Below are 18,472 nucleotides of genomic sequence, written 5' to 3'. Positions count from 1 at the left end.
CATCATTTTATTTTAGAATGCAAATCTGTTGTGTGTGGTAAATAAATAGCCGAGTCTATGTGTAGAGGTGTATTGCAATTTTTGTAATTAACATGTTCCAAAGTTTAAGGCCGTAAGTTACCATTCGGCCAATAACTCAGTGTAGTAAAATATAAATTCCTCTTCACTGCACTCCCTTACTTTTGTACGAGAGTAGGAGACTGGTAAATCCATCTCTAATGGTCAGCGATCTGATCTCCAAAAGGTTGAAAACCACGATGTCACTGACATATATTGTTGTTGACGATTATTAATAGATCAGCAGACTTTTCAAAAAACAAATATATTGTCACCGTGTAACGACAAATGCGAGAGTTTTTATTTGTAGAATGCAAATCTGCTGTGGGTGGTAGGTAAATAGCCCGGTATATGTGTAAAGGGGTGTATTGCAAAATTTTGTAATTAATCGGTTCCAAAGTTTAAGGTCGTGCGGTAAAATACAAATTTGTCTTCATTGCACCCTCTTGCTTTTGGATGAGAGCGATGGATCTATCCCTAAAGTGATCAACATCTATCTTCAGAAAGTTGAAAACAAACAGAGTGGAAGGTTTTTTTGCGATCTACGGTTGTCATCATTAGAGTTTGTTGCTGCTCTGGTTCTTTAGGGTCTAAGCAAATACAAAAACTATACTACTATAAACTTTGCCTCCAGTGAAGGAGGGACGAGGGCGGCATCGATCCTTCGTCTCGTGCTAGTGTTTGTATGCATTCGCAAGTGGCCGGAAAACCTATTTATAAATTATATTACTTTTGAATTGTTTATACTACCAATAGATCAACGATATGTATATTGTTGTACCTTGTAGGGCAAGGCAACATTTTATTTTTAGAATGCAAATATGTTGTTGGTGGTAGGTAAATAGCCCGGTATATGTGTAGATGGGTGTATTGCAAAGTTTGTAATTAAATGGTTCCAAAGTTTAAGGCCGGTTGTGATAAGTTAGCATTGTGACAATAATAACTAAGTGTGGTCAAATACAAATTTGTCTTCATTGCAGTTCCTTACTTTTGGATGAGAGTGATGGATCCATCTGACAAGGTATCGATTTGTCAATGCCTACAGATTGTAGACTAGGGTTTTCGTAGGAAGTAGAGGGCAAGTAGATCTCGAGGGTTCAGCCGGAAAAGTACTCGACTGCTAGAAAACTAGGGTTATGTTGACAATGAAATCGATCCTCTCTTTCTCCTTCGACCCCCCCTTATATAGGAGGCGGAGCCGAAGGTTTCGTGATGTACAAGTTACAAAAACCGGGAGACTCTTTGAGTTCGTCCCGTAATAGTTACAAGTCTTATTCCTAATACAACTCTATCTTTCCAAACTATTTCTTAATTGGGCTTGCGGGCTTCATAAACTTCGGGTCGTGGACCTTCAGTAAACCCCGGGTGCTATCTTCGGCAGGTCCATTGGGGATGCCTATGTCACCATCCCTAAGTGGTTCTGCATCTATCTCTAGAAAGTTAAAAAAAAGACCGAGTGAAAGGTCTTTTTCGATCTACAGTTGTTATCATTAGGGATGATTGCTGCTCTGGTCCTTTAGGATCATAGCAAGTACAACACAAGCTACTACGATAAACTTTGTCCGGCTCCGGTGATGGAGGGACGAAAACGGCACCGCGCCTTCGTCTTGTGCTGGTGTTTGTAGTCATTCACTAAGTGGCCGGAGAACCTATTTATAAATTATATTACTTTTGAATTGTTTATACTACCAATATATCAACGGTATGTATATTGTTGTACCATGTAGGGCAAGGCAACATTTTACTTTTAGAATGCAAATATGTTATGGGTGGTAGGTAAATAGCCCGGTATATGTGTAGAGGGGTATATTGTAAAGTTTATAATTAAATGGTTCCAAAGTTTAAGGCCGGTTGTGATAAGTTAGCATTGTGATAGTAATAACTAAGTGTGGTCAAATACAAACTTGTCTTCATTGTCTTCATTGCAGTTCCTTACTTTTGGATAAGAGTGATGGATCCATCCCTAAGCGGTCTGCATCTATCTCCAGAAAGTTGAAAACAGACCGAGTGAAAGGTCTTTTTCGATCTACAGTTGTCATCATTAGGGATGGTTACTGCTCTGGTCCTTTAGGGTCTTAGCAAGTACAACAAACGCTACTACGATAAACTTTTCCTGGCTCCGGTGATGGATGGACGAAAACGGCATCGCGTTTCGTCTCGTGCTGGTGTTTGTAGTTATTCACTAAGTGCCCGGAAAACCTATTTATAAATTATATTACTTTTGAATTGTTTATACTACATTACTACCAATATATCAACGGTATGTATATTATTGTACCATGTAGGGCAAGGCAACATTTTATTTTTAGAATACAAATATGTTATGGGTGGTAGGTAAATAGCCTGGTATATGTGTAGAGGGGTATATTGTAAAGTTTGTAATTAAATGGTTCCAAAGTTTAAGGCCAGCTGTAATAAGTTATCATTTGGCCAATAATAACTCAGTGTGGCAAAATACAACTTAGTCTTCATTATTGCACCCCTTAGGCTGGCCATAGTGCTAAGTATTTGTAGTAGTATCATGCATGTAATATTTGTGTATAATACTATCTTTATAGTGGGTGATATCATGGAGTAGTATCATAGATATGCTATATTTATTGTTTTTTACAATCTCAATGCAAATTTATGTACAAGATTTGTTTAACATTAACTTTTCTCGTAATATGCGCTATGATACGGTATCCACCTATGTTACTCTAATATCCTCTCTTCTCCTTAATTAGTTGCCATATACTAGTATTTTTGTGGAACTAATATGCATGATACTAACTCTATGGCTAGCCTTACTTTTTTTTTTCTTTCTTGATAAGCACCCCTTACTTTTGGATGGGAGTGTGATCGATCCATCTCTAAAGTGGTCAGCATCTATCTTGAGGGTGTTGAAAACCGGCCCCGACGTCACTGACGCTCCAGCCCCACCCCGAAGCGAACTCACATGTCTCACGAGGTATATACCATGAGGGGACCGCGGGCGCGTGGCCAGGCTATCTTTGGAAGCGCTCTCGACTGTTACTAGTAGCAGGAGCACGAGGCACAGGGCGTGCGAGTCGTGACCCAGAGAGCAGCAGCCGCACGCGGAGATGGAGAACGCAGCCTTCGCTTCCGGCGCCGCCATGGCCGTTTCTCCTGTGCAGGCTTACCCCGGTGGGACGATGAGGGTCCTCGCCGTGGAGGAAGACCCGGCCTGCCTCACCGCCCTCACGCAGATGCTCCAGCGCCACGGCTACCAAGGTACGCACGCGCCTCTGTGCATCTTCCACCCATCGCTCATCTGTGCAGTTTTGTTCCCCTCCGATATGATATGCATGTACGTCTTTGTGTGTGCAGTGACGGCCAAGGCGTCGCCGGCAGAAGGTCTGAGGACGTTGCAGGACAACCCGGAGGGATTCGACCTCGTGATGACCGTCGTGCGCACGCAGGAGCCATGGGTCGACGGCTTCGTGCTCCTCAGGCACGCAGCGCAGCTTTACCCGGTCATCCGTAAGTCCTGCGTGATCTGCGTATCTATCCATGGTTTTAGTCTAGCTAGCTTGTTTGTACGTGTACTGATAGATAGATCTGCGTGCGTGCGTCCGTGTGTGTGCGTGTATGCAGTGTTCTCCGGTGTCGAGTCGGCGGAGACGAAGATGAGGGGGATGCTCGGAGGCGCGTGCGCCTTCCTGACCAAGCCCCTGCGCGACGAGCAGGTGCGCGACGTCTGGCAGCACGTCATCGCCTGGCGGAGGCTCACCTCCGGCGTCAAGGCTGTCGCCCACGCTCCAAGCAGAGACGTCGTCCGTGAGGATGGGACGGCGAGAAAGAGAGGTCTGAACGACTCCGGCGAGGGGGGCTCCGACGGCAGGACCGCCAAGAAGAACAAGCTCAACTCGTCGACAGATCAGCTGCACGCGGCGTTCGTCAAGGCGGCCGAACAGCTCAGGGGAACGAAAGGTAATTAACAGCATCATCTGGGTTATTTCTGGGTGCTAGCTTTGGTCTTAACTGCATCGCATGCATGCTTTGGTCTTATCTGCACAATTTCTGGGTGCTAGCTTACAGGGTTTAGACGTTTATGCATCCGCCTGTAGTGTTACATCTGACCCCATCCGCACCGATTCGGAGGGCAAAAAACACGCCGTTTAGATACCTCATCGACCCTGGTTCCAAAAAAGAATCCGGGCCGCCCACGCCGCGCGACCCCCAAGTTCCCGGGTCGGTGGGCCTGTGCGAGGCTGGCTTCCATCCATTTCCCCCCTTGGCGCGAAGGAAGTTTCAGCTCCTCCCTTTCCCGCTTCCGCTCCACATGCCGCGCCCGATTCCGCCGCCCCCGCCCATCTCCGGCCACCGGAGCCTCCGCGATCACACCGACATGGACGCAGCCGCCCCTCCGCCACTCCCGGGCAAGGCCGCACCGCGCGGACCAGCTGCAGCGACCGCATCCGGATCTAGCGCCGTTGCGGAAGCCACCACCAACCCTGTCGTCGTCGCCGCGCCTCTCGCTGCTGCAGCGGCCGGAAAGCGGAAGCGGCTGGGGCAACACGTCGTCCCCGCGCCTCCCGCTGGCCCGGCGCTCCCCGCTGCAGTTACCCCTGCCGTCCTGGCCAAGCGGGTGAAGCGGCCGAGCAGCAAGGTGGCGGCCGCGGCGCCGGCGCCGAAGAAGCCGGCTCCAAAGAAGGCTGCGAAGAAGCCACCGGCGGCCAAGATGGCGTCGGTGGCTTCCTTGACTGCGGTGTTGGTGCCTACACTGCCGGAGCCAGCCGATGCGCGCAAGGTAGTCGATGAAAGTCCCGCGGTTGATGACGCGCCGGAGTCATACGTTGACATGCTCAACGATGCTGCCGTGGACGTCGACACGCCGCCGCTTGCGGACTACGGTGACTACAACGACGGATTGGAGGAGGGTCTCGAAGGGGAGGAGTTTGAGGAGGAAGAAGACATCGGCGGGGAGGGAGAAGATGAATTGGAAGAGATCGAGGAGGGGCGTTCGATGGGGCGGTGGCCAAGGCGAAGGGGAGAGCGATCCGGACCGGCAATACACCGAGTTCAAAGACGATCTTGATTCGTGCTTGGGAGGCGGTTTCGATGGATGTCGTGACCGGCACCGACCAAACCGGCAAGAGGTATTGGCAATGCATCGAAGATAAATTCTTCCAATTGATGCCACCTCTCTCTACTACTCCGACCCGCTCCTACCGCTCGCTCCAAGGCCGGTGGGACACCATCAAGACGGCGTGCAGCCGGTGGTCAGGTTGCATCGAGGGCGTGAGGAACGCGCCACCGAGCGGCACCAACGCCGGCGATTGGGAAGCTATTGCGCAGCAAAGGTTCCGGGAGATGTCGGGTTTGAAGCATGTACCGTTCAAGTTTGCTCATTGATATGCACTTCTTGAGCACAATCCGAAATGGAAGTTGAGGGAACAAGAGGCGCCACCGCCGAAGCACAAGCTCATCGAGTTAGAGGACGCGGAGGAGGAGGATGACGTGCTTGAGAAAAAGAAGATCAAGGACAAGAGGCCGGATGGATGCAAGGCGACCAAGGAGAAGATCAAGAGACAAGGAGAGGCTGCTTCATTGTCTCTCAAGATCGATGTGATTGTCAAATCCAAAGAGGCGATGATGATCAAGACTTTGGCGGCCAAGAAGGAGTTGATGGAGGCGAAGGCAAGGGAGAAAGAGGCAAAGTGGGCGACACTCCGGGAGGATGCAAAGCGCAAGGCCGACATTGAGGACAAGAGAGCACGCGCCGAGGAGCACCGTTCCATGGCGGAGCTCATCGCGGCAGAGAATGCCACTATGTTGATGAACCGGGCGACCATGGATGAGGAGACCCTTGAGTGGTGGAAGCTCACGAAGACGCAGATCTTGGCGCGGAGAAGGGAAGATGCACACGCTGCCATGGCTGTCGTGATGACTGCCGGAGGTGGAGACGCTACGGCGATGCGCCGGCAAGCGACAGTGACGCGTGATCACTTCCCTCTTTCATGATGTGACGTTCGATCTTCTTTTGGTGCGGTGTTTCATGTAAGATTGAGTACTTTGAACAATCTATTTTGCACGATTAATGTTGCTGCATTTGAGAATTATCGAATAATTCGGATAAACCCTGCGTTTGCGGTTTCTGGTTGCGGGCCAAAAAAGGGCCACGCATTCCAGACGCGCCAAACGTAGCCCGCATAACAACATATTCGGGATGCGGGCCGCGTTTGGCGCGTCTGGACTGCACGGCCGTTTTCGGCCTCCAAAACGCGTTTGGGGTGGCCTGGATAGGCGGATATGGGGTTTGCGGTTTGGAGGATCTGCTAGAGATGCTCTTAGTAGATGAAAAGGTACCGAGTGTTCATTTCAGAACTTTGAACATGTGATCTTGCTTATTTCAGAGTAGAATGTACCGAGTGTTCAGGTCTCGACCATTCGATCATGTTCGGATGATTGTTGTGTGGCCGTTTGTTACCTCTGTAGAGAGTCTATCTTGGGTTCGGTGAGTTTGGAGCTCGAATAAGGTATCTCCAATGGCTGACAGTAGTTGGTACTTGGTAGCGTAGTTTTGTATATTCACGTGTCTTCTATTGGATCATCGATCAATGGTTCATTTCGGGAAAAAAACTAGAGCAATACTACAAATGGCCATTAGACTAGGCAGCTCTCTCGACTCCATGAGCGACACGGCCGCGGGTTGGATCTCCGGTCGAAGATGGTGCAACCAATGGTTCCTAATCGTGGTGGTCCCCCTTCCCCCACCGTGAAGTGCGATTCCCCGGTGCAGGGGAGGTTTTAGGAGCTCTTAGAGGAGGACGGGCAGGGAGTGGATGCAACCATGGATGCAGCGGGCCGACAGAGGGTGATGACCCTCCTTCCCCATTTCTTGGCAGCGGACTGCGCTTTAGGAGACAACAAGGAGGAGGGTTGCACTGGTTGGGTGGTTCCCATCAATTTCTCTCGACAGTGGAGGTGTTTGTCCTGGCCACCATCGTCATCTGTGACATCTCATCTTCTCTGAATGTTAAATGAAGGGTTTTGCATCGGGTGGAAGGAGATCCTAATTTCGGCCGTCGGCTCTAGGGAGACAATGGTCTCTAGAGCCTTGACTCATTTATGCTAGCACATCAGGTGGTCTCATCAGCATCGCTTGTCATGCCCAATGAACCAACACTATTGTCTGCGGTCATCCGGTTTTAAAACGTGACTTTCCGCCAGCATTTGCTCCTTCGGTGCCTCCCTCGCTGGCCATCTAGCATAACTTGGCATGTGTCTCGCCAACATGGTTGTGTGCTCTTTCACTCCGCTACCCCGGATCTAAGGGTAGGGGGAGAATTCTGGTGCCTAGGTTGTGGAAGGGTTACTCCGTGTTGACCTTTGCTGGGTTTGCACTAGTACAGAATAGCCCAGTAATGGCATGGCAAAATCGCCGTTAGTGGCGGTATTTGGCTACACCACCAAGTTGGTGCCACTTTTACTTACTACCGGTGGCGTTGCACGGGCATAAAACCATAACCGCAACAGTTTGTGACGTGTCAAATAGGACGCCACAAAACCACGTGTGTACCCGTGGCATGTAAAGCGCCATGCCATGTGTCGATTTCACAATCTCACCATGCCACCGATTGTGATTTTGGCATTGAATACATTATAACGCGGTAAATTTAAGATAATTGTAACCAAAATATAAAAAGGAGGATTTCATTCAAATTTAGAATAATTTACATATTTGAAGTAATTTAAAAAATAAATTAAAAGTCATAAAACTAAATCCTAATTCTATCGGTCAAAGTCTTCATCGCTGTCTTTGTTGTGACGCCCCTGATGATGCATAAAACAAAACGAACAAGAAAATCTATTAGGGTTATTTTTTCGGGGCCGTTACAATTGTCATCATCATCAACGATGATGCTGCCCATACCATCGGCGGGCACCGATCGGGTTTTCTCCGGTGAAAGTGGTAGGAAAACGGCCACATATCTTTGGATGGCGGTGGTGAGGCCTGCCCATTCACCGTTGGTGGGACGACGTAGGGTCGAAGGAAGGGAGTACTTCACCCTCCATGGCTAGGGCTCCACCTTGGCCTGCAAGGCAACGGCGACGACATCATGGCTTGGGATCCAATTTGTGCTCTTTTTTCGATTGGCGCAGAGGGGATGGCAGAGGCGGTGGCGCATGTTCCACCTTGGACACCCGGAAAGAAATCTTGGGCACGTCTATGGCGCTGCATTACAACGTTGAATCTGTCACGGTGGGGTGGCGTGACGAGGATGAAGAGGCCAGCACTTTGGGTGACGTGGGTGTTGATGTGGTCGCGCGTGGCGGAGGCGGCAAGATCCTCGCACGGCGAGCACGCCATGACTTCCTCGAAGTCACAGGCCATCCACTTGGCGTGGCGCACGCCTTGTTGTGTTGGGTGGGGTGCACTGGTCCGTTGAAGGCCTTGAACTACGCCTTCCACTTGTCTTCGAACATCAGCGGCCAGATGTCGGATCTGGCCCTAAAAAACTTGGGTTGCAAAGGTCCGCCTCTGAGAGCTGGTCACGCAGCTCCTGGATGAGTAGCGCCAGATCATGGCCAGTGAGGATGCGCGGGTGGGCGTACCCACCGACGCTAATGGACCACCATGAAAGGAGATGGCAGTCTGTTCTTGGCAAGCTCCTGTGTCGGCTCCTTATGGAGAGTGTGTGGTCATTGTCGTTCAATGTTACCGATGGTTTCTCTTGCGAAAGGGGTTTCCAGTGGTGGGGGCAGGGATGATGGAAGTGCGGAGGGACCTCGCGGTGTGGCATTATATACAACACACGGCATTAGCGCTGGCATGGGAAGCCATGCCGTTGTCTCGGTTGGCATCCGCATTGTCACGTCCTGTCATGGCCAGGGGAGTGGTACCGGTGCTAGTGTTCGAATAAGGGTGAAATTTCCTCTCCTTTGCTATTAGCCACGACCAACCGCAATGAGGCACTAGCAAGGCGCGCCGATCAATTTCTTTAATTTAACAAAAAGTGTTGTGGTTTGCCGAGCTGCTCTCGTGCAGGCGCCAGGCTTTTTGAACGGTTGTTATGTGATGCATCAAATAAAATGTGGCATGGGAAGCTCCGCAACCGCCACCATCGTTGTCAGAAACGATGGTGTGGTAACGCCCAACGCCACCAACTTACGTGTAGCGGTCACGTTGCAGAAAGCGCAACGCCGGTATTAATGCGCGGTTGGCCACGGGCGCACCCCCACTTAATCGTGGCATTGCGGCCATCGCGACAAGCCACGAACCTACGTGAAATGGTGGCGTTGTAATTTCACAACGCCAAGATTATTTACAGTGGTGTTCAAAACATAGGGCTGCGCCACTAACTATATGACCCCGCTAAGCATGTCCCTACTAGTGCATGCCTCTCCCAAAAGGTAGTTGGGCCTAATAGGTCAAACTTGAATATTGTTGAAAAATCTAGACCCGGAGAGATAGTCCTCATTGCACCGGACCCGGAGAGGCAGTCCTTTGGATTCGACACGAGAGACTTGGTATTATTGACATTGGTGGCCATGTCTACCTACATAAATCATCCATGTCCAGATCATGCAGTATTAGTTAGTGGTGGGGCATGGGGTGGTCACCACAAATCTAATTTTTGTAGTGCCACTCGTGAGACTAGGAAATGGAGGCACAAAGCTAGTTATCCATTCTATTGTTGTGAGGAGGACGAGCGTTGTAAGTGCTCATGAGACCATCACTAATAAGAAGAGGACCATCACCATGAGGTGGACCTCTTCATTGTCTCTCTCATGAAGGGAGAATAACTCTTGGTGTGAGGAGGGGCCATAGGAAGGGTTCCCCTCCTTCCAACCACCATGTGTCATTGAATCTGCATGTTTATCATCAACCACCTCCTACCCTGTCTAGATACAATGGTGGATGTGGCGAGGGAAGGAAAAAAGGAGCGTCTTAGAAGGAGGGAATCTTCGCATGGAACCATAAGGGTATTCACTCTTCTACCACTATTCATCATGGCGCTTAGAGGTGATTCTGAGATCTTTCACTCCAAGGCTGTCTTTATCATGAGGGTTGAAGCAGAGTTAGGTGGGACGCTCATGACGGTACATGGGGAGACCAACCTCAGCCTTACCAAGCCTCCTCCGCTAATGGGGAATGATGGCAACACAACTTTACAAAGGAGGGGTGGAACATGCCTGGAAAAACCACTATCTCAGCAAGCTGCTTCCCTCCCGAGGGTGGCATCTGTGGCAAGAAAACGAAGCATGCATGAACATCACCTTTCCTTCAATGATCCAATGTGGACCTCGACTTTCATCATCGCCCCCTCCTTATCCACCTTCAACCCTACCAAGAGTAGATGTCCCCAGTGTGTCACATAAGGGTTCGAGCTTCATCTCTCCCGCTCAATATATGCGGCTCCAATTTTCTGGAGGATGGGACTTCAATTTTTGCCTCACGGGTAAATCTCTCTTTGTCTCTCTATAATTGGACCGGGTGAGAAGGGAGTACATGATAGTGGGGAAGGCTCTAAATGTGAGGAGAAATCTTCCTAGAAACTAGAAACACATGCCTCATAGCAATGGTTCCAGCGTATGAGTGGAGTAATCATCCATAAATATACTTTCTCTATCCAAGTTCTCACTCGTTCAAGTTATCATCAGAGCCTTATCAAAGTCATCGGGAAAGGCTCAACCACTTATGACAATGAACCATGATGATGGTGATCTTGCAGCGCATGGTGCTGGGCCTGGATATATTCACTTACGATGAAGCCTTCCTTGACCACCTTATGACAATTAGGAATGTTAGAGGTATTCCAATCTCACTCTAAGGACATAGTGGCATGCTTTCTAGAGAGTAGTAAATGCAATGGAAAATCAAAAGTGTCGATGTCAGCAACGCGTAGAAGCAACATGATCAAACACACCCCGTCTGTGATGTAGCAGGAGATGGAAGCCCACCATTAGGAAAAACTTGGCACACAAGTTCTCTTCTCTGGTGCTTGATAATCCCCTTGGTTTTAGTTTCTTGAAGTAGCTACTGATTTCCATGTTGTTTTCCATACCAAAATGACTCTCCATTACGAATATCTTAGCCTTTAGGGATCAAGAACGAGTGCAATCACCGCATAGACTCGTGCCCAAAAGCTTAGTCTCGCTTGTCTCTTTTAGAGGATGTGTTAGAGCTAGTAGAATCTTTTGATCCTTTCGTAAAATCAAGGAAGCGATCTACTAACAACCTGCATGGCATGAAGTTGCACGGGGTGACCACGGCAATGCCCACACATGATGGACTTGAGTTTAAGGAAAGCGGCATGATGGTGGTTTTGGTTGTGTACAAAATCACGCTGGGCGTTCAGGTTTACCCGAAAATTTGGGTCGGGTAATTCGGGTTATTGAAAATTCGGGTTCCGAGAAACAACACCCGAAATTTGCCCTAAAAATTTGACACCCGATAGTTCGGGTACCCGCATAATCGGGTCCGGGTTCGGGTAAATCCCGAATTGCCCGAATAAATTGCAGATGCAGTTGTCGTCTTGAGCGGGGAGCGAAGATGGAGGATCTAGGAGGCGCCAGGGGATACCGCGGGTTGCGCTGCAGTGGTGATGGCGAATAGAGTCCGGCAACCAGGCGAGCAGCCACCAGCAGCGTGGCTAGGTTAGGGGCGGCAGCGCGTGCAGACACCATCGGTGGAGGCCTCGCGTTGCAGCGGTGCTGCGGGCAACGCAGGCGCATGCGTGTTCATCGGCGGCCTCGTGTTGACGTGGTGGCTACCGGGGTAGTGTCCTGATTTGTGGATGTGGCGGCGTGTCGCTAGGTTGGGGAGGAGGGACACGGTCGATAGTTGGGGTCGGGAGTAGCGTAGAAGTGGTGGGCTAGTCACCGGTGGCAGCGAGCCAGACTGCCACGAACAAAGTTACGTGGGGATTTGGATGGGCCTTGCTAAAACGAGGGATTTCCTTGATGGGCTTTGTGCTAGTTTGGGTAGTTCGGCCAGTTCGGGTACCACGACTCCTTACACGAAATTTCTGAATAAAATTCGGGTTTCCAAAATTGTTACCCGTTGTTGTGTTCAGGCTTTTCGGGTTCGAGCTATACGGGTTCGAGTTCGGGTATTTCGGGTTCGGGCTTCGGGTCTCAGGTTTTATGCCCACCGTGAGTACAAACACAAGGCACATGGGACAACGAGGGTTTTACCCAACTTTAGGCCTCTAGAGGAGAAACCCTACGTGCTTCTTGTGGTTTGTATTGATGATGAGATTACAAAGTCACTGAGATTTTCTATGGACTAGCTAGGCTAGGGTTTGTGTTGCGTGATGTGGTGTTCTGGGATTGCTTGTCCTTGCACGGAGGCCCCTCCTGGCCTAGGCCAGGTCTCTGGTGCTTCATTATTCGAGGCGTACATCAACTAGTTTCTTCCTTGTATGAACTTTCCTTAGCATCTAAGCCTTGCTTCTGGGCTTCTGGATTTTATATGAATGACGTTTCCCGTCATGGGCTTTGTGGGCCTCCAGTTGTACGGAACCATGTATGGTAATAATAGGTACCCGATAAGGTATGACCACATCATGAAGTGTCCTAATCTTGGGGTGATCAAGAGACACAAAAGGGGAAGGACTCGACCCCTTGTTTCCTATAAATTTCTCATATGGAATATTCGTCAGTTTCAAATTTTGGGCAGAGGTACCAATTGGTCAAGTTATATTGACATTATCATCCTACATGAAACAATGAAACCCTACTTTGTTGCTTGTAAGTTTCAATCCCTGGTGGTAATCCGATTTTTTGGAGTTGGATCGCTGTGTAAAGGTAATCTGGTGGGATCCATGTTGGTGCAAATGACTAACCTTTGGCGTGGGGGAGTTGTTGCATGGGATTTTTCTTGGAAACCTGGTAATCCACCAGCGGGCTTGAAACTTCTTCTATGTGGTCACCGTACTCTATTGTCCCCCCTGACCATTCATGATCACTGGAATCCTTGCATCACTCCATGCCAAGGTCTCCTCCCCCATCTGGTGGTTGTCGTGTATAGAGATTTCAACCTCATCAAGGGATCTCAAGATAATAGCGACACTAATATCAACCATGGCTTGATAGTCATGTTTCAAAGTTAGGTTTTTGACTTATGCTTGAAGGAAGCGTAGAGGTGCGAGCGCTATAATAAACAACTTAACCTTACTCTTTCATTTCGGAATAGAGTTTTGGTGTTTAGCATGTCAGAGTCCAAGTTCCTGTTGCGCCCATTTCAAGCTGGGCTTAGACTTGACTTGGACCATTGTTTCCTGATCTTGGACTATGGTAATGGGCACCCAAGAGAATCCATGTGTTCTACTTCTAGAAGCAATGGATTGAGTTCCTAGCCTTATGGGACTTTATCTCCTCTAATTGGGTGTCTTGACTGCAGAATCTACCTCATTTCCCAGACTCTATGATCAAACATGTGTGTAACCTACCGTGATATCTTAGAGGTTGGGGTACTAATTTAGTTATGATTTTAAGGATAACAAATATCATTTTCAGCCAAAACTAAGATTCATGATGATAAAGTTGATTTGATTAGACTACCAATTTCTAAACGGAGAAATTTATATGATTTCGAAGATGATAATGGTGTTCACTCTCTAATGTGAGAGGATATATTGGCAACAATGTGTACGGAAATAATGGGTTGTCAAAAGGGATGCCAACATGACTTGCTTTCATGTGGTGGCCAATGGGAGAAGGTGACGGTGCCCTATTCTGTCCCTTGGGTATGTGAATTCACTAAATTCAACGACAACAAAATTGAATGACATGTGTACTTACTCCTTCTATAAAGAACTCTTAGGTGTTTGTGATAGAGGAGGGGCATGGTCGTGCATGGGCCCCTTTGGTAGAGTGACCTCAGAGGGTAATTACTTTATGCACATCCCCTTTTAATGGTAATCAAGTGCAAAAACACATGTAATTGAAGTTGGTCTTTTTCAATGTGTTGAAAGAGAGAAGAGAAAACAATTTTTTTCTTCCATTCTTTCTCATTTATTCTGGGCATCCATCAGGGGGCTCCTCGGTTGCATATGGGAACCCGTGTCCTTCCTTGAGTTCTTTGTTGCTTCTCAGATCATCTCAAGCAAGTTTCGTTGCCTTTTGTGGATAGGTTTCATGGATCTCGTCTGGGCCACTCTCTGTGAATATTTTATTCAACAATCTACTGATGATTTCAATAAAATCATTTTTTTGTTTGTAGCTCTGGAGACCGCCAAGCAGAAGGAAGGATGGGGAGAGCATATCCCTCCTCATTGCTAATTAATATGTACAAGTGGTTGCTCTCAGAGCAAGGGCCAAGGGCTAGAAAGTCAAATCAATAATCTCGCAGGGGTTACTTATATTGGTTCCCCTAGCTTTGTTTTATTTTCATCCTTGGAATTGTCTCCTTCTGTATTGTTTTGATGTTGGCTTGCCTAGCGGTTTCAAACCTTATAGTGCACTCTGGTCCATGTGGGCTTGATTTATAAAGCTCGAATAACAAGCCTTTTCCTATCGTGTTTGGGTGATGTCATGAGGTAGGAGTATTCTGGTACTTACCTCTTCAATAAGAGTACAACCAACTCCTAGCAATTGTAGGAAGCTGCTTAAACTCAATCAGAGAGTCTCCATTAAGAATTATTATCAACATAAGGGTTATCAATGAAGATTTTTTGGGAAAACACGACGTTGCTTGCAAACGAGCATGCTCAAGCTTGGCGAATTAGCTAGCTCCACCGCTGCTCTTCAAGATCTATCCTTTATTGGAAAAGAGGTCAAATCAGTATGAAAAATAGTCCACAATGACATACCTAATATGTTTCCACTTCAGACCAACTATAGACAAACACTTTAACTATCCAAAAGGCTCAACATCTTTGATTTTTATAGAGGCATGGGAAATTCGAGTGTGAGAGGTTGCATGGATACGGTGTTGATGGAAAAGCCTAGATATGGCGTGGAAGAGTCTCATGTTCGGTTCACGGATCATGAAAACCACTCATGTTTTGGCTACACAAGTGCAACAACATATAAAATCTACAATGACCTCTTTCATATGTAGTTTGACAATTGATCTTGCATTTTAAGGGTGAACTAGGGAAGAAGCATAAGTTCTTGTACCTTTTATTATTTTCATGGGTGATAATCGCCGTCATCTTACTTTTCCATGGCGAGCATCGAACAGTGAGCACACAACATTTTACCTTACTTAGGTGGAACCATCACGAACCATCCAATATCTTCTGACATTTAACATGTACCTCCTAAAGATCCAAGAACTAGAATGTAAAATTCTCCTCAATGTCGCTCTCCCTTTTAACCCACATTGAGTGTCTTCACCTAAAAGGAATCATTGGGTTGGCACCGACATGGCACCAAAGGCTCGGGCATGAAAAGTGGTGGGAAACAATAATGTGTCAAAGAAAGGTTTGGAGCATGGGGATCAGGCAATTTCTTACTATTCTTGAGACAACAACAATGTTATGATGGTTACACTAGTTTTTCAAATTGTAAAAGCATAAACAAATTCCTATCCTAGGTTGGAAATCACAATCATACCCAACACCCAGGCTAGGGTAGCTAACCAACTGCTCTTACTTTTTCTGAAGTAGAATGTGCATCAAGTCGCATTCTCCGTTCTCTTACTTCACCATGGAATTCCTTGAGGAAAAAATACACACTTCTGTAACAGTTGTTCATCAAGTAACATCTAACCTAAAATAGATGTTCTTTAAGATCCACATGTAATTAGAGTGGAGGTAGGATTTGGTATTACTTCGCCCTTACTCTTGTTGCCCCTATTTTCATATGTTTGTAGCAAATCAAAATGCACATGTATCTTCAAAAATATTTACAATATTGCCTTCATAAGGACTCCAACGATTAGTTGGAAGTATGTTGAAGCAAAGTCAAAAGTAATTTGTCTTTGTTTTCATGGTGGTTATCATATCTCGAGAAACTTCTCCCATTCTAATGCTACATGCATAAGATTATTAGTAGATTCTAAAGCACCGATGACTGCATATTTGGCTAGGTCAATAATGGTCATGATTTCGTTGCGTGAGCCAAGAGAGCAATTGTTATGATCTTTGCACATCTATCACATCTCCCTATGTTCACACGTTCGAACCTCATTTAGAAATAAAAGAAGGTTCGTATAAAAAGTAAAAGAAGCATTGGATTTAGCAGGGAGGCTCGAGCATGATAGATGAAAGCGACATTAGATCGATCCCCCCCCCTAAAATACTGGTGATTGTATGTATTAGAAGTTTCAACATGAAGTTCATCTATATCACTTCCCATGTCTTCCCATGGTCAAACCACGTCTAAAGACAGAAGTAGCTTCACATAAACAATCGAATCCCATTGTTTTTCGCACAAAAGGCTTTCATCTGAGGTAGAAAGCATCCTTACGTTGAACCGTGACAATTATCAAGAACATATTTTGTTACCACGACTTTACACCTTTAGAATCTTACTAAATGTTCTATGATATATTTCTCTGCATGTCCAATAGTGGCAGTGCGACAATTGGGGTGAGCTAGGATAACACCTTTACTTATTTGACCTTCTTCATTGAAAAGGCCATCAAACCTCGAAAATTTGTCCTTCACCATTTCCATGGTAGCATTGAGCGGTGAATGCCTAAATTTCTTCTTATATATTTTACCGTTACTAGTAGTCCATATATTCTAACCAAAAGAATGTAATTGTTGAAGACCAATCATAATTTGGGATAGAGAAAGAATGGGTATGAGCTTTTCACTCAATCTTGTTGCCCCCGTGTTCCAACATATATCGATCGCATCAAAGCACACAATAAGGTAATATTCAACTCATTTCAGCTTTAATATGCATGGGACCAAGCAATAAATGAGCCATATATGGCGCCTTGTAGTACATTAAAGAAAGGTCAAGCACGAGTGATTGTGCGATGGTTCACAGATCTTGGAAAGATACTCATATTCAGATGTCTACGCCACTTTCACAACTTCTAAAAGTGTTGAAAAATCTCAGGTCAAGATGGGGTAGCTAAATCTCTTTTGCTACCTCTTCATTGCCATGTGAGCCAAGCGTATCATCGCTGTCCTCCAAGTTTTTCATGGAGAGCATTTAGTGGTTAACAAGCAATAATCTACCATGTACTAGTGGTACCGTGAGGCACCGGTATTGCAGCACACCAAAATATATGCCTATTCAAGATGCACGCTTTACCAAAATAGAGAAAAACTGCCCTCTATCTCATTGCCTCTATGTTTCCACATTCAAACCATTTTGTTGAACGGGACCAGTGGCGTAGCTTAGTGCAAGCCAGAGGGCGCCGCTCCCCATCTTTCTGCGAAGCTCTAAAGGAATACTGTTTTGCAACAACTTAGAAGAAGAACAATTGTCCCCCTCACCCCAAATAATCGTATGTTGCATTTCAATCCCCCTCCCCGTTCTCTCAAGCTCCACCACTGGGCAGGGCCCAATAGAAAATAGAAAGGCTTACAACATATTTGTGAAAAGGCTTGTTATTCGAGCTTTATAAATCAAGCCCACATGGACCAGAGTGCACTATAAGGTTTGAAACCGCTAGGCAAGCCAACATCAAAACAATACAGAACGAGAAAATTCCAAGAATGAAAATAAAACAAAGCTGGGGGAACCAATATAAGTAACCCCTGCGAGATTATTGATTTGACTTTCCAGCCCTTGGCCCTTGCTCTCAGAGCGACCACTTGTACATTTTAATTAGCAATGAGGAGGGATATGCTCTCCCCATCCTTCCTTCTGCTCGACGGTCTCCAGAGCTACAAACAAAAAATGATTTTATGGAAATCATCAGTAGATTGTTGAATAAAATATTCACAGAGAGTGGCCCAGACGAGATCCATGAAACCTATCCACAAAAGGCAGCAAAACTTGCTTGAGATGATCTGAGAAGCAACAAAGAACTCAAGGAAGGATACGGGTTCCCATATGCAACCGAGGATCCCCCTGATGGATGCCCAGAATAAATGAGAAAGAATGGAAGAAAAAAATGTTTTCTTTTCTCTCTTTCAACACATTGAAAAAGACCAACTTCAATTACATGTGTCTTTGCACTTGATTACCATTAAAAGGGGATGTGCATAAAGTAATCACCCTCTGCGGTCACTCTACCAAAGGGGCCCATGCGCGACCAGGCCCCTCCTCTATCACAAACACCTAAGAGTGCTTTGTAGAAGGAGTAAGTACACATGTCATTCAACTTTGTTGTGGTTGAATGTAGTGAATTCACATACCCAAGGGACAGAATAGGGCACCGTCACCTTCTCCCATTGACCACCACATGAAAGCAAGTCATGTTGGCATCCCCTTTGACAACCCATTATTTCCGTACACATTGTTGCCAATATATCCTCTCACATTAGAGAGTGAACACCATTATCATCTTCGAAATCATATAGATTTCTCCGTTTAGAAATTGGTAGTCTAA

At 46.7% G+C, this 18,472-nt stretch overlaps 1 long non-coding RNA gene across 1 annotated transcript; it reads left to right on the top strand.

Moving 5' to 3' along the window:
- Positions 1 to 3,936: 3,936 nt before the first annotated feature.
- Positions 3,937 to 14,520, top strand: LOC124652505. Its single transcript, XR_006987718.1, has 2 exons — positions 3,937 to 3,990; positions 14,234 to 14,520. It is a non-coding gene; the product is annotated as an uncharacterized LOC124652505 (long non-coding RNA).
- Positions 14,521 to 18,472: the final 3,952 nt, after the last annotated feature.

The sequence above is a fragment of the Lolium rigidum genome, chromosome 5, assembly GCF_022539505.1.
Source record: "Lolium rigidum isolate FL_2022 chromosome 5, APGP_CSIRO_Lrig_0.1, whole genome shotgun sequence".
Taxonomy (NCBI): domain Eukaryota; kingdom Viridiplantae; phylum Streptophyta; class Magnoliopsida; order Poales; family Poaceae; genus Lolium; species Lolium rigidum.
Note: the sequence above shows the minus strand (reverse complement) of the source record. Positions and strands in the feature narration are given on the sequence as shown.